Source organism: Amblyomma maculatum, chromosome 8 (genome assembly GCF_055883805.1).
Source record: "Amblyomma maculatum isolate TAMU_Amacu chromosome 8, ASM5588380v1, whole genome shotgun sequence".
NCBI classification, from domain to species: Eukaryota; Metazoa; Arthropoda; class Arachnida; order Ixodida; family Ixodidae; genus Amblyomma; species Amblyomma maculatum.
Genome location: NC_139351.1, coordinates 49,971,672 through 49,984,384, shown reverse-complemented (window position 1 = coordinate 49,984,384; position 12,713 = coordinate 49,971,672). Strand labels below are relative to the sequence as shown.

Here is a 12,713-nt window from a genome sequence, read left to right as displayed (position 1 = left end):
AAGGCTCCACAGGCTTCAGGCCCCCCAATGTTTACATGTGAAAGGCTTCAAAGCGAACGTGCGAAATTTCAAACACCTGATGAACACATTAGGAAAATAATAAATTTCATATTGCTAGTCATGGCGTTGACGATACGAGCTAGAAAAAAAAACAATTCGAATGAAGCGCGGTATTTTACACGTTGTCCAATACGGTAGGTGTAAACAGCGAAGCGTAATTCATTCATATAAACTCAGTTTTTATGGAATAATTGGCTCCTTAACAATTTTATTCTTCTACAGCATCCTTATAAGACATACAAGATGGCAGTCCTCTTTTTGGCGCTACTTCAGGCTGTCGAATTTTTGAATATGACCTATGCGGCTCCCAGTGGTAAGTCATCCTTCACAGACGGGCAGTAAAACGCTAATAGGGAAAATTAAAATCGTTTAACAAAGCACCGGCGAGACAAAGCAGTAAAGGAGTAGGATACCCAATCCATCTTATGAAGTCAGGCGTCTAGCGCCAGTCTTCAAATCGTTACTGTGCAAGACGTCATAACGTCTTACACAGATGGACAGTCAGCAAACTGTGTGTTTTGCAACAGGGCATTGGATTATGCGCTTGTCGGAGATTGCGTCTCGTCAGAAATATGTTTGCACCTTTTAGCTTTGGACAGGCCATTGGTACAAAATATTACATGGATACACTGCTGCTTCCTGCCTCGTTCCTAACACACTGATATCCGGCATGTGATCTCATGAGCCGAAAAATGGTAGAATTAATATATTATTGTCTAAACAGAGCCAAAGGCTTTCACAAAGCATAATACCATGTAGTCCACTCCTGTACTACTTTTTCAAAGGCCTTTCGCACAGTTATTTCTTTTTCACTGATACAATGACGTATTTTCTTTAGTCATTCCCGCTGCCGCCTTCAGAAGTTAAAATCAAAACTTTGCGGTAGACTGCATCCTATATACAATAGCAAACTTCAGAAATGTTGATATGTACCCAAAGTATTGATTACAAAATATTGAGCTGGTGCTTAAATGGAGCATGTATCTCAGCCATTACATGTGTTTCGCACTTAAGTGTGTATAAAAATCAAAATGTTTTTAGTATACACTATAATCGAAGCTACGCTCAGCAAAACTTCAGGTGGAAATACCTAGGAGCTTGCCCTACTGACAACTTCACCGGGAATGGGCATACTGACACTGTCTGCGTGAGTGTCTTTAAACCACTGGGTATTTCAGACGTACCTCGCCCAATGCTCCATCGCATGTGAAGTTAGCAGCCTTTATGGCTTTGATGCGCCCTCGCCTCAAGTACACGTCTGGTGGGATTAGGGTGGCTACAAGGGGGATGATGAATGCGCTGCGCTTTCGATAGAAAGGGGTGGCCCTCCGAGCGTGACTGCCGCTTCAAACCGAGAGCTGCAGAGCACTCCGGAGGAAACGGTAGCAGGTGAATGTAGTCAGTGCATGGTTGCCGTCATTTGGCACGTCGGGACTGTGATTTCCTGCGTGTGCTGCTGGAATACCCTTGTTGCGTGCTGGCAGAAATGCCGCCGACGTCGAAGAAAAAACTCAGTGGTGGTGCATTGTACCCGGGTTCGATTTGGGTTAGAAGTCGTGTTCGGAAAAAAAGATAGTTTAACTCAGTTAGTCAAGAAATATCGTGCAGCAGCAGGGCATTTTATCTGTCATCAAAACGATATCGTCAAACGCTTTTGTCAACTTGCTTTTTCGCAGGACTAAAATAAGGATTCCATTTTGTTCGCGTTCTTATTGACAGCTTCTATTTTATTGTTAATTATTTGTACCGATGTTTTCGTTTATTTGTTTCTTTGAAATCAAGGAAAGTAGCCGTGCCAGTTGGTACATGATCACTAAGCAAAAGAGCACACTTTCGACAGGACACAGGGAGTAAGAGTTAGCGCTTCTTGAAGCGCTGTATGTTGTCTTACTCCCTATGTCGTGTCGAAAGTGCGCTCTTTTGCTTAGTGTTTCTCTGAGTTTGCACTGCCCGTGTGTATACTGACAAAGTTGGGTTTTCTGTGTCTCAGTTATTAAACGTTATTTGGCTGTGTTAATCTGGCGGCCATGCTTGAGGCCATAGTTTGCACGTGGTTCACAGGTATGGTAGTCCTAAAGTAATACGTTTATTAGCGATCGCATTGGCTTCTAATCACAATACGAAAGCCTGAGCGTTGCTCCAGTAAAAAGTTTTCTTGCGACTGAAGGAAGAATGAAAAGAAAATGCACGGACCTGCTGCTGGCCCTATACTTCATCCACCTCCACTGGCTCGTGTGACAGAAGAGAGAAAGTAGAGAAGAAAGCAAAAGAAGAAGGAGAGTAAGACGCGCGCCACAGCCTCCGTCATCTGGTGTAAAGACAGCCTACAACAGATGAAAAATCGGTGGCAGGCTAGCCCCCGCCGCAACCGGCAGTGACCTACAAGTCCCAGCCCGCTGAGCCTAGAGCAGACACCACTAAAATCCTTGCAAGGGTGGAAGAACGGGCTAGTTGGTAAATCATCTTGGAAAGCAAACTAGCGCACTTCAAAACACAGACACAGGAAGGGAACGACAACACAGCGCTGAATTCAACTGGTTTTTCATTAGAGAGTGACACAATATATATGTACGCAAAGTGGGCGCGAAGGAATTGATAACAAATGCTGAGTTCGCACGTGGCGTAAAACACCCAACGCAAAGTTAAGAGGCGCACGATAACAATATAGGTCAGAGCAAGGCAGAACGGCAGGGCTATGAAAAATGGAGGCGAAAAAGGGGGAGGGCAATAGGTAAAAACAGTTAAAGATGGCACGATCCGAGGATAAGTAAACTAAAATCGAAAAAAAGCCAAAAGGGGCATTAAGAGCGATAAAAGCCAAAGGGGGCATTAAGAACGATAAAAAACACAAAAGGGGCATTGAGAGCGAAAAAACACAAAAGTTTCATTAAGAGCAATAAAAGAACCAAAGGGACAATTAAGAGCATTACAAGGCCAAAAGGGCATTAAAAACACAATACCTAAATAACCAAGGCCAGGCCGCTAGAGGCTGAGGAGTGTACCCGGAATCTAGACATTAAAACTACTGTGCGTCTGGTTCAAATATTCTAACTCGCGATTAGTCAGGGCTATTGAGGGTGTGCTAACATAATTTTGACCTAGCTTTAGAATGTGAGCGGCTTCTATGATTTCGCGTGTGAACTGATGTGCATTTCTCTCAATGACAGTGCATTTATGAAGGGATGGCTCACAGGGCTGAGAGGGTCATTTTAGGCAGTGAGCACCTTGGTTTCTTTTTGTAGTATTGTAAACACTGTTTGAGTGTTCCATAAGTCGTTCGTTTAGGTAACGCCCGGTTTGTCCCACGTAGGCCTTGCCACAGCTCAGGGCAATCTTATAGACGACACCAACTTGGCAGGGAACGAAATGTGCCTGGTGCCTAACAGGGCAGGCTGGCTTTCGCACAGCCGGGGCATTGACTCTGCGACAAGGCTTGGAATGCTTGTCAGGCGCCGAGAACACAACACGGACGTCTGCCTTTTGCCCAATACGTTTGAGCCTGTGAGAAATAGTGTCAAGGTAAGGCACCACAGCAACCTTGAGTTGATGCTCAGGAGCAGCTCTCACTTGACCCCCTTTAAGCTTCTGCAAGAGGGAGCCTGCTACTGAGGTCAGCAAATGTTCAGGGTAGCCAGCATTTATCACCCGCTGAGTTTGCTCTTCGATGCTCCGGCCCATAGAGTGTACACAGGACTTCATTAGGGCATTTGTGAAACAAAGGTTCACAATGCCCCTCTTAATAATCTTAGAATAGGCTGAACTGTAGGGCAACAAGGACTTGCCCCTCTCGGCTGGTACCACCAGCACAGGTGGTTATCTGCCCTGGATAGCCTTAAATCAAGAAAGCGTAAAGCTCCCTTATCCGGTACCTCATGGGTAAAAACAAGTGGAGAGAGGCACTGTTCAAAGCGAGAAAGCACTTCTGAAACTGAGCTCTGAAAAGTACATTCGTTACTAGCCAAAAGGATTAAGTAATCATCGACGAATCTGAAAATCTTCACAGCAGCTGACGAAGATAGCTGCTGTTCTAACAGTCGGTCATGATGGGCGAGATATATATCACTTAATATTGGAGCAATGCAGGAGCCAATGCACACTCCGCTCTTTTGAATAAAATGTTTTCATACCATGAAACGAAAGTTGAGCTAAGGTAAACAGTCAAAAGTTCCAAGAAGCCGCTCACCGAGATGCCACAAGAATTCTGGAAGGTAACGGATCCGAACGCATCGATATAACTATCAACACACAAAAGAAGCTTGTCGTGTGGAAGTGAATAGTAAATATCCTTAATGTCGACTGAAAAAGGCATTAGAACATCTGTGGTGTCCTTTAAGAAATGAAAAACCTGTCTCGAATCTTTCAAAAGGGAGGGATCATCTACTGTCAGCACTTTGAGTTTTGCACTTAGCACTTTGATCCATCCCTTCATAAATGCACTCTCATTGCGAGAAATGCACATCAGTTCACACGCGAAATCATAGAAGCCGCTCACATTCTAAACCTAGGTCAAAACTGTGTTAGCACACCCTCAGTAGCCCTGACTAATCGCGAGTTAGAATATTTGAACCAGACGCACAGTAGTTTTAATGTTTAGATTCCGGGTACACTCCTCAGCCTCTAGCGGCCCGGCCTTGGTTGTTTTAGGTATTCTCTTTTTAATGCAATTTTGGTCTTGTAATGCTCTTAATTGTCCTTTTGGTTCTTTTATCGCTCTTAATGCTCCTTTTGTGTTTTTTTGCTCTCAAAGCCCCTTTTGTGTTTTTTATCGTTCTTAATGCCCCCTTTGGCTTTTATCGCTCTTAATGCCCCTTTTGGCTTTATTTCGATTTTAGTTTACGTATCCTCGGATCGTGCCATCTTTGCCTGTTTTTACCTATTGGCCTCCCCCTTTTTCGCTTCTTCTTTATTTTTCATAGCCCTGCCGTTCTGCCTTCCTTTTACCTATATTGTTATCGTGCGCCTTTTAACTTTGCGTTCGGTGTTTTACGCCACGTGCAAACTCAGCAGTTGTTATCAATTCTTTCGCGCCCACTTTTCGTACATATATATTGTGTCACTCTCTAATAAAAAACCAGTTGAAGTCAGCGCAGTGTTGTCGTTCCCTTCCTGTGTCTGTGTTCTGAAGTGCGCTAGTTTGCTTTAAACTAAAATCCTCCCCCTTGCTCCATACACTGTACGTTCTGCACCCCTTCTCGAACGCAACCAGCGTTCTCTTAAACGCATCAAAGTTCTCCGGCGTTTTGTTTTGGTTTACAGGAAAGAAATGGAGCTGGACCTATAACACCTGTCTCAATGGACACATGAAGCCCCTCGCAAACGTCAAAGGTCAAATCAGCTCAAACGGGGTGAAATGGGCTCACCCAAAAACACGGGATCAATCAAATGTCAAACGGGAGTTCAAACATGTCAGCGGCAAGGCGGTATTTATATGGTCAAGAAGAAGATGGGCCTCTTCACTGGATGCTGACGAAGACGAAGAGGAAGACGTTGTGGAATTGCGATCGCGCAGATTGTGTTGGTCTTCATCGCCCGTTTCCCCACCGTCCTCGACGTACTTCTTCTACATCTGGTGGAGGTGCGACCTGATATCCTTGCCTAATGCTGGAGGTTCGCAACCGCACGCTCCCGCTAACTCGCATGGCTGACGACGAACATCCCCCCCCCCCCCCCCCCCGATAAACCCGCCGGTTGTCTGCTCTGGCTTCTTACGCCAGCGAGACCCTGCGCTCTTCAGCCCGAGATGTGGCCGGTTTCTTACTGAAGAACTTCATTCTCCGTCACTGTGCTGCTCGTGAATTTCTCAGCGACAGAGGCCGTGCTTACTTATCTGACGTCGTTCAAGCCCTGCTCGCTCAGTGCAAAATCATTCACCGCACTTGCACCGCCTACCACCCGCAAACAAACGGCCTCATTGAACGATTTAATCGCACCCTCGGTGACATGCTCGCGAAGTACATCGGATCCAATCACACAAACTGGGACATTGTCCTTCCTTATATCACCTACGCGTACAGCACTGCTACGCAATCCAGCACGGGTTTCTCTCCGTTCTTTTTGCTTTACGGTTGGCATCCATCTGCTCCCCTTGATACTGTCCTGCCCTACAACCCTGCCGCATTCGAATGTACCACAGTGACCGAAGCTGCACAGCACGCAGAAGAATGCCGCCGGATTGCACGGACATTCACAACACTCTCAGTGGCGCCAAAAATATTGCTATGACACCAATCAGAAGAATGCACCACCCTTCGAGCCTGGCTCACTCGTGTGGCTCTGGGTTCCATCCGGCAGCCCTGGCCTCTCAACAAAACTGATCTCCAAGTATCATGGGCCCTACCGCATCGTCGAACGCACTTCAGCAGTGAACTACATTGTTGAGCCGCTTACGCCAGCTTCCGATCTGCGACGCCGTGGCCGTAAAACTGTTCATGTGCAGCGCCTTAAGCCATTCTACGATCCCATGGATAGTATCTTCGGCCCTTAAGTCGCCAGGATGGCTCCTTTTTTCCTGGGGGGGGGGGGGGGGGGGTGGCATTGTGAAGAAGAAGATGGGCATCTTCGCTGGACGCTGACGAAGAGGAAGAAGTTATGGAATTGCGATCGCGCAGATTGTGTTGGTCTTCATCGCCCCGTTTCCCCGCCGTCCTCGACGCCGTCCTCGACGTACTTCTACAATAATAACGCTCGAAGGCTTAGGTGCAATGCATACCTTATTTCCAAACATTTGTAAACGAAACAAAGAGGCGGACAAGCACCGCGAAGGACTCTTTCATCGAAGAAGGCTCGCACTTAACAAGACACATCAGCTTGTTTGCAGGAAGGTAAAATAAAAGTAGGTGTAGGGAAAACATCTGGCAATGATACTTCTGGAAAACCAGCTTAATTTCGAATACTGCGGATGCAGCCCCGCCCCTACCCAATCACGCACAAAGCAGGACAAACGAATTTTTGAATAAAATGTGGGTGCAACGGCAATGGAACCTCTTAATACCACGTGGGGGGGATTAAGTGCTGCTTTAACAGGTAGAAACGCATTCAATCGCGTTGGAACATGATAACAGTTTACGCAAGAAGTTACGGGCGCAATTTTCGGGTGACCCTGGTAATAGGCGTCAGCTTCGTCTCTTGACGTCATCACCGGTCGTGACGCCATGACCGGATGGGACATCATTATGGCGTCACTTCCGGTTATTAACCATGGCCACACAACCACACAATGACGTCACTGGTAGATGACATCGCCATGTGATGATTTATTAGTCGCAGCCATATGTGTCATTCCTCTCTAGTCATCACAAATGACTAATTATTACTAGGTAAATTTGCCGCTGACTAGTCATTATGGCGCCACGTCCAGTTATTATCCATGGCCACACATCCACACATTGACGTCACCATGTGATGACTTCGTAGTCGCAGTCATCTGTGTCATTCATAGGTCGGCGAACTCACTCATGAGTCGGCCCACTCGGGCTGACTCAGGCTCACACTCAGATCATGATCTGAGTCGTGAGTGAGTCCCGACTCACATTCAGATCATGATCTGAGTTGTGAGTCCGGACACACATTCAGATTATATTCTGAGTTGTGAGTCCGGATTAACACTCAGAACATGATCTGAGTCGTGAGTGATCCCGGACTCACACTCAGATCATGATCTGAGTGAGTAACGGGCACAAGTTGCTAATTAGATCCTAGCGAACTCGAATTGCCTCTGTAGTTATAATAATGAATAAGCTTCTTGGTGAGCTGATGATGTAGAGAAATTTATTTTTTTTTCCTACGCAATTATTCTGACAATGGCGATAATGTTGGTTAATCGAACATTTGTTCTCGTTGGCATGCTGTATTATGGTGGCTATATAGTTCTTCCTTTGCTGTTTATTTATTTCGGAATATCTCGCAAATGATTTCACAGGTTAGCTGCTCATTGGTGCACAGCGATGCGAACGAGTCAGGCTAGCCTTGCATAGCTAATAATATCAGGCTAATAAAGTTCGAAGAGACCATTGTGTAACCACATTTTTAACGTTCTTTCCTATTGCGAAATAAGTCATAGGCTCACCGCCACAGACCAAGAATCTTGATCAATATTTCTTTTTGTGTGCCATTGCTCTAATTGGGTAGGCTGCTTGAGGAGGTCACAATTACGTGGCTATGTACGTGGGTAATTTAAATGCACTCAGGTGTAGCTGAAATTTAGCCTCGGTCGATTTAGTCCAAAACCTGTCCAACATAATTCACCTACGGCGACCACGGTGGTCGCCTCCAGGGCCGCCTTAAATTTTGCCCCTCGGAATCCGACCTCGACTGATTTGGGCAAACATCTGTTCAATTTAATATTACTATGGCGAACAAGATGTTGACCTCCAAATTTGACCGGCCCACCCTCAAATGTGGTCCATGCAACCCAGTAGATTGGTCTCGGACGATTTGGGACCAAAATGAACCTACAACATAATTGAATTACGGCGAACACGATGGTGACCTCCAACTGTTTACCAACCCTCGAAACTTGATTGTGGCCAATTCGCATCAAACCCGAACAGTTCCTAATTGCATTGACCATCCTCGACACTATGGTTACCTACAAAGTTGGGTATGTCATTGCCAGAATTTGGCCCAGGCCACCTTCGAAGTTTTACCTTTACAATTGGTGACCAACCATTATTGACTGTGCCGACAAGACGGCAGACACCAAACCGGCTATAGCCATTCCCAAATTTGGCCCGTGATATAGCTACAAAAACGTGCTTTCGTACTATCATCAGCTTGAAAGAGAGTAATCCTTACTACATTTTTTCCTTGTTCTGTAACCTTTCAACTCGTTCATTACTGAAGAAAACAGTCTAATCATGTAATGTTATACATTTCTTTCTATTTATTTCCCGCGATTTTCTCTGTAATGCCTTCTGCCTAAATATACAAGCTTTAGGACTGTCACTTGATGTTTGTCGAGAGTGAAAATGAGTGAGCCCATGATGAGTGAGCCCCGATGAGTCAAAATGAGTGAGCTCAATGGGTCGTGAGTTGAAATGAGTGAGTCCAGATGAGTCGTGAGTCGAAGTGAGTGAGCACAGATGAGTCATGAGCCAAAAATTAGGGAGTCGAGATGAGTGAGTAAAATGACTCGTAAGTTGAAATGAGTGAGTGAGCCCAGGTTAGTTATGAGTCCGAGTGAGCCCGAGCGAGTCGCCAGCTTGCGTGAGTTTGAGTTCATGAGTGTGAGTCCGCGCCTTGTAAGTGTGAGTGAGAAGAGCCCGCAGATGGACCAAATTTTTCTGAGTGAGCCTGAGTGAGCACACGTGATGTTGCCGACCTATGGTGTCATTACTCTCTAGTCCTGACAAATGACTAATAATACTAGGTAAAAATGCCGCTCACTAGCCTATCATCATCACTATTATTGCCGCGAACTGTTCAAATCTTTATTTGTTCCTGTTCGACAGGCGCTGGCATGTGGACTTTGCGTTAATCCAGCAGGAAAGGAAAAATTTGCGTGTACAATTATCCAGAACACGTTCCGCGCTAAATTAGCTCCAAAAAAATTGAATGGCTTTAACAAATATCAAAATGTGCTTTCAGTCAGCAGTAATCTCTACAAACGTTCACTAGGATAGTCAAATATTCTGCGTTTCTCCATATTTGCATGTCGACAGTAGCGTAATGTATAATGTCGAAATAACTCCGATGCCGGCTAAAACTTCGAAAATTCAGTAATGCGTTTTTTCACTACAGCTTTGTATCTGGTCGCGCAAGTAAACGCGCCGCGCACGCTGATGGCGCCGCTGACAACAGCTCTGCCACGTGGCATTCATGCGGAAGGAGCCAACTTTTCTTGGCCGGTATTTAGAGCGCAGCTCTTTGGTGCCCACTCCTGGGTTTCGCGTCGTCGTCGGCGTCGGCCTCGTAACCAGCTCCGCCCCCCTTTCAGCCCCCCAGTTCGAGCCGGCGCTTCGACAAAAGGAGCTTCGCAGGAAAAGGGGGCGGGGGCGGGGTACACTCAGCGGCGAACAATGGGGGCAGGAGCGCGCGCTGCAACCGGAGAAGATTGGGGAGGAGGTGGTAAAGGGTGGCAGTTCCTGGCCCTACGAGGCTTGGACGGTAGGTCAACGCCGCTTGCGGCAGAGGCTAGCTAGCCACCGAATGTTTATCTGTTATGGGCCGTCATTGCAACCGCCACCATGGTGGATGACGGCTGTTGTGGCGCACGTCTTTCTCTCTCTCTTCTTCTTTCTTTGCTTTCTCTCTTCGGTTCGCACGAGGCAGCGGAGGTGGCTCAGGTACAGAGCCAGTAGCAGGCCCGTGCGGTTTCTTTTCCTTCTTCCTACAGCCACAACAACAACCCAAGAACACGAAAAATGTAAAGAGGGGGGGGGGGGGGGGGCTCGCTGCCTGCGCGGCGAAGAGATAGCAGCGAATGACTGATGCCGCTGACGCTGCTAGCGAATCAAGACAACAGAGAGAGTTAGCTTGTCGTGATCCGCGATCTGCCACCGCGACCCTCTACCGGGCGTGAGCGGGGCGCCCAAGCTGATTGGTCTCGACGAGGCACGTCTACATGCCGACATCCCGACATCAAGTATGTAGCGCCATCTATCGGCGTCAAGGGGATCTGGGTATGCGCAGTGGATCGTGCCGATGCGGATCACGGTAGCAGATCGCTGATACCGGTAAGCTAAATATCTCTAATTTGACTGCGTAGGCCACCGTCGCCGCCATGCAAAAAGAGGAGTAGGGGATCCCCCCTCTACCTGCGTGGCGGCGAGGGTGCTCTACGGTTGCCGAAACGCCGACTCGATATCAACAGATCACGGTGCATGCATCCCGTTCTCACTTGTCTCACTCGCTAGCGGTGCTAGCGGTGTCAGCGGCATTACTCAGTCGCTGCTATCTGTTCGTCGCGCAACGTTCCTATGGGACCACGCGCTGCCTCCCGTAACCTCCCGATAACTCAATTGCTCTCTTCATTTCGCAGACCACTAAGTTTCTTTCATGACAGCCAAGAACTGTTAGGGGAGTGTTTCTTGAAAGAATACGTGTGAAAAATTAAAAAAAAATTCTGTAGTTGTACATATGTGTCGTGCTCGAAATCTTTACCTCAATCTTTCGAAAAGGTGAACAGCTGATGGGCTGCGCTCAAATTTCGCATTAGGAAGTAACGTAGTCGTGGTGGAATTTTTACCTCCCCTTCCAGCCAATATTGTGGGATCCAGTTAGAGCAATAAATATAATAAAACTCTAAAACTTCCAAAGGTTTGTAACCCAACCTATTTGAAATAGCTACATAACTGAAAACTTAACATAAATGGTCACTGTTCTTGGCTTAGAATCCCTTCGTGCCAGACGCACACAGACCAGACTGAATTCAATTTTGTACATAGATAGATAGATGGATTTATTGAAAGGAAAAGGCAAAGAGGTTGGCCGGAATAATTTAAATCTGGCCTGCTACTCAATATATAATGTTCAAATCAAAGCAATAGCGATGAAGACGTTACCCATATTTTTAGCACAAAAACACGTTTAGCAATAAAAAAAGTGATTAAAAATGCCGACCTCAAAGCTGTAAGTCTAAGTACACATTTTTGGTCAGTACAACTGTAAACTAGAACAAACTGCCGAAATGTGTAATGAATAATCCAAAGCACCCTCATTGGCTGGACTCAACCAGCTGTAGGGTAAAGTCCCCTCCCAGATTCCTCCATTTACTCCCCCTTTGCTAGTTGCATCCCCTTCCCCCTGCAAACTTCCTAAGCTCGTCAACCTACTAAGCATTCTGCCGCCCCCTGATACGCTTTTCTTTCCTTGGAATGAATTTGTTATTCTTAGGAACAATCGTTTATCCTCTATCCTCATACATGCCCTGTCCATGCCAACTTCTTCTTTAGTTTCGCTAGAGTGTAATAACTGGAGTTATTTATCTGACCCACTCTGCGCCCTTAATACCTCTTAAGGTTACGCCTACCAATTTTCGTTCCTGGCTTTCTCTGTTGTCCTCAAGTTAAGTAGAATTCATGTCGTTAGCCTCCACGTTTTAGCCCCATAATTGAGTACACGTAAGATGCTACTATTATATACGTTGCTCTTGATACCAGTAAGGCAGTAGTCATAATCTGCGAGTACTTGCCACATGCGGTCCATCCCCCTGTGAATCTCTCCTAGTTATTTGCCTTGTAGAGTACGGAGTTTACTTACTACATGTCCTTAGTAGGCATATTCGATAATACAAATATGAAAACACGTCTGCCTAACTTGAAAGCCTATAGTGTGAGATTTTAATGAGGCATGCTATATAAATGTCTATAATGTAACATGCGCATGAGAGTATCATGTGTCTGTGTACATAAATGAATTTGCATAATATGGCATTTATTGTGTTATTCTGTGCCCCCCTCCTTCTCGTGGCCGAGTGACTTTGCAGTAATAATACATAACTAATTCAAGGACAGTTTTATTGCGTGAGCAATACTGCGCTGGGTTTCGTGCCGGCACGTATCACCGGCGGACGCCACTTCGCACTCCTGGCGTTCCTAAGATGGCACTCTCTCATCGGATGCGGTGTGAGCAATGTCCGATCTTGCATGCACGCGTCGAAATCCAGGCACGTGCGCCAAAGCGGTGGTCGGGACGCACCACTCAGGGTCCAAGGG

The 12,713-nt window shown here is 46.3% G+C and overlaps 1 long non-coding RNA gene across 3 annotated transcripts in view; it reads left to right on the top strand.

Annotated features, from left to right (window-relative positions):
* The window catches only part of LOC146181137 (uncharacterized), a 63,529-nt gene that overhangs the window by 25,584 nt on the left and 25,232 nt on the right, over window positions 1-12,713 (top strand). For all 3 annotated transcript variants that reach the window (XR_014700413.1, XR_014700415.1, XR_014700414.1), the window contains exon 3: window positions 283-373. This is a non-coding gene — a long non-coding RNA (uncharacterized LOC146181137). The remainder of the gene's footprint in view (window positions 1-282; window positions 374-12,713) is intronic.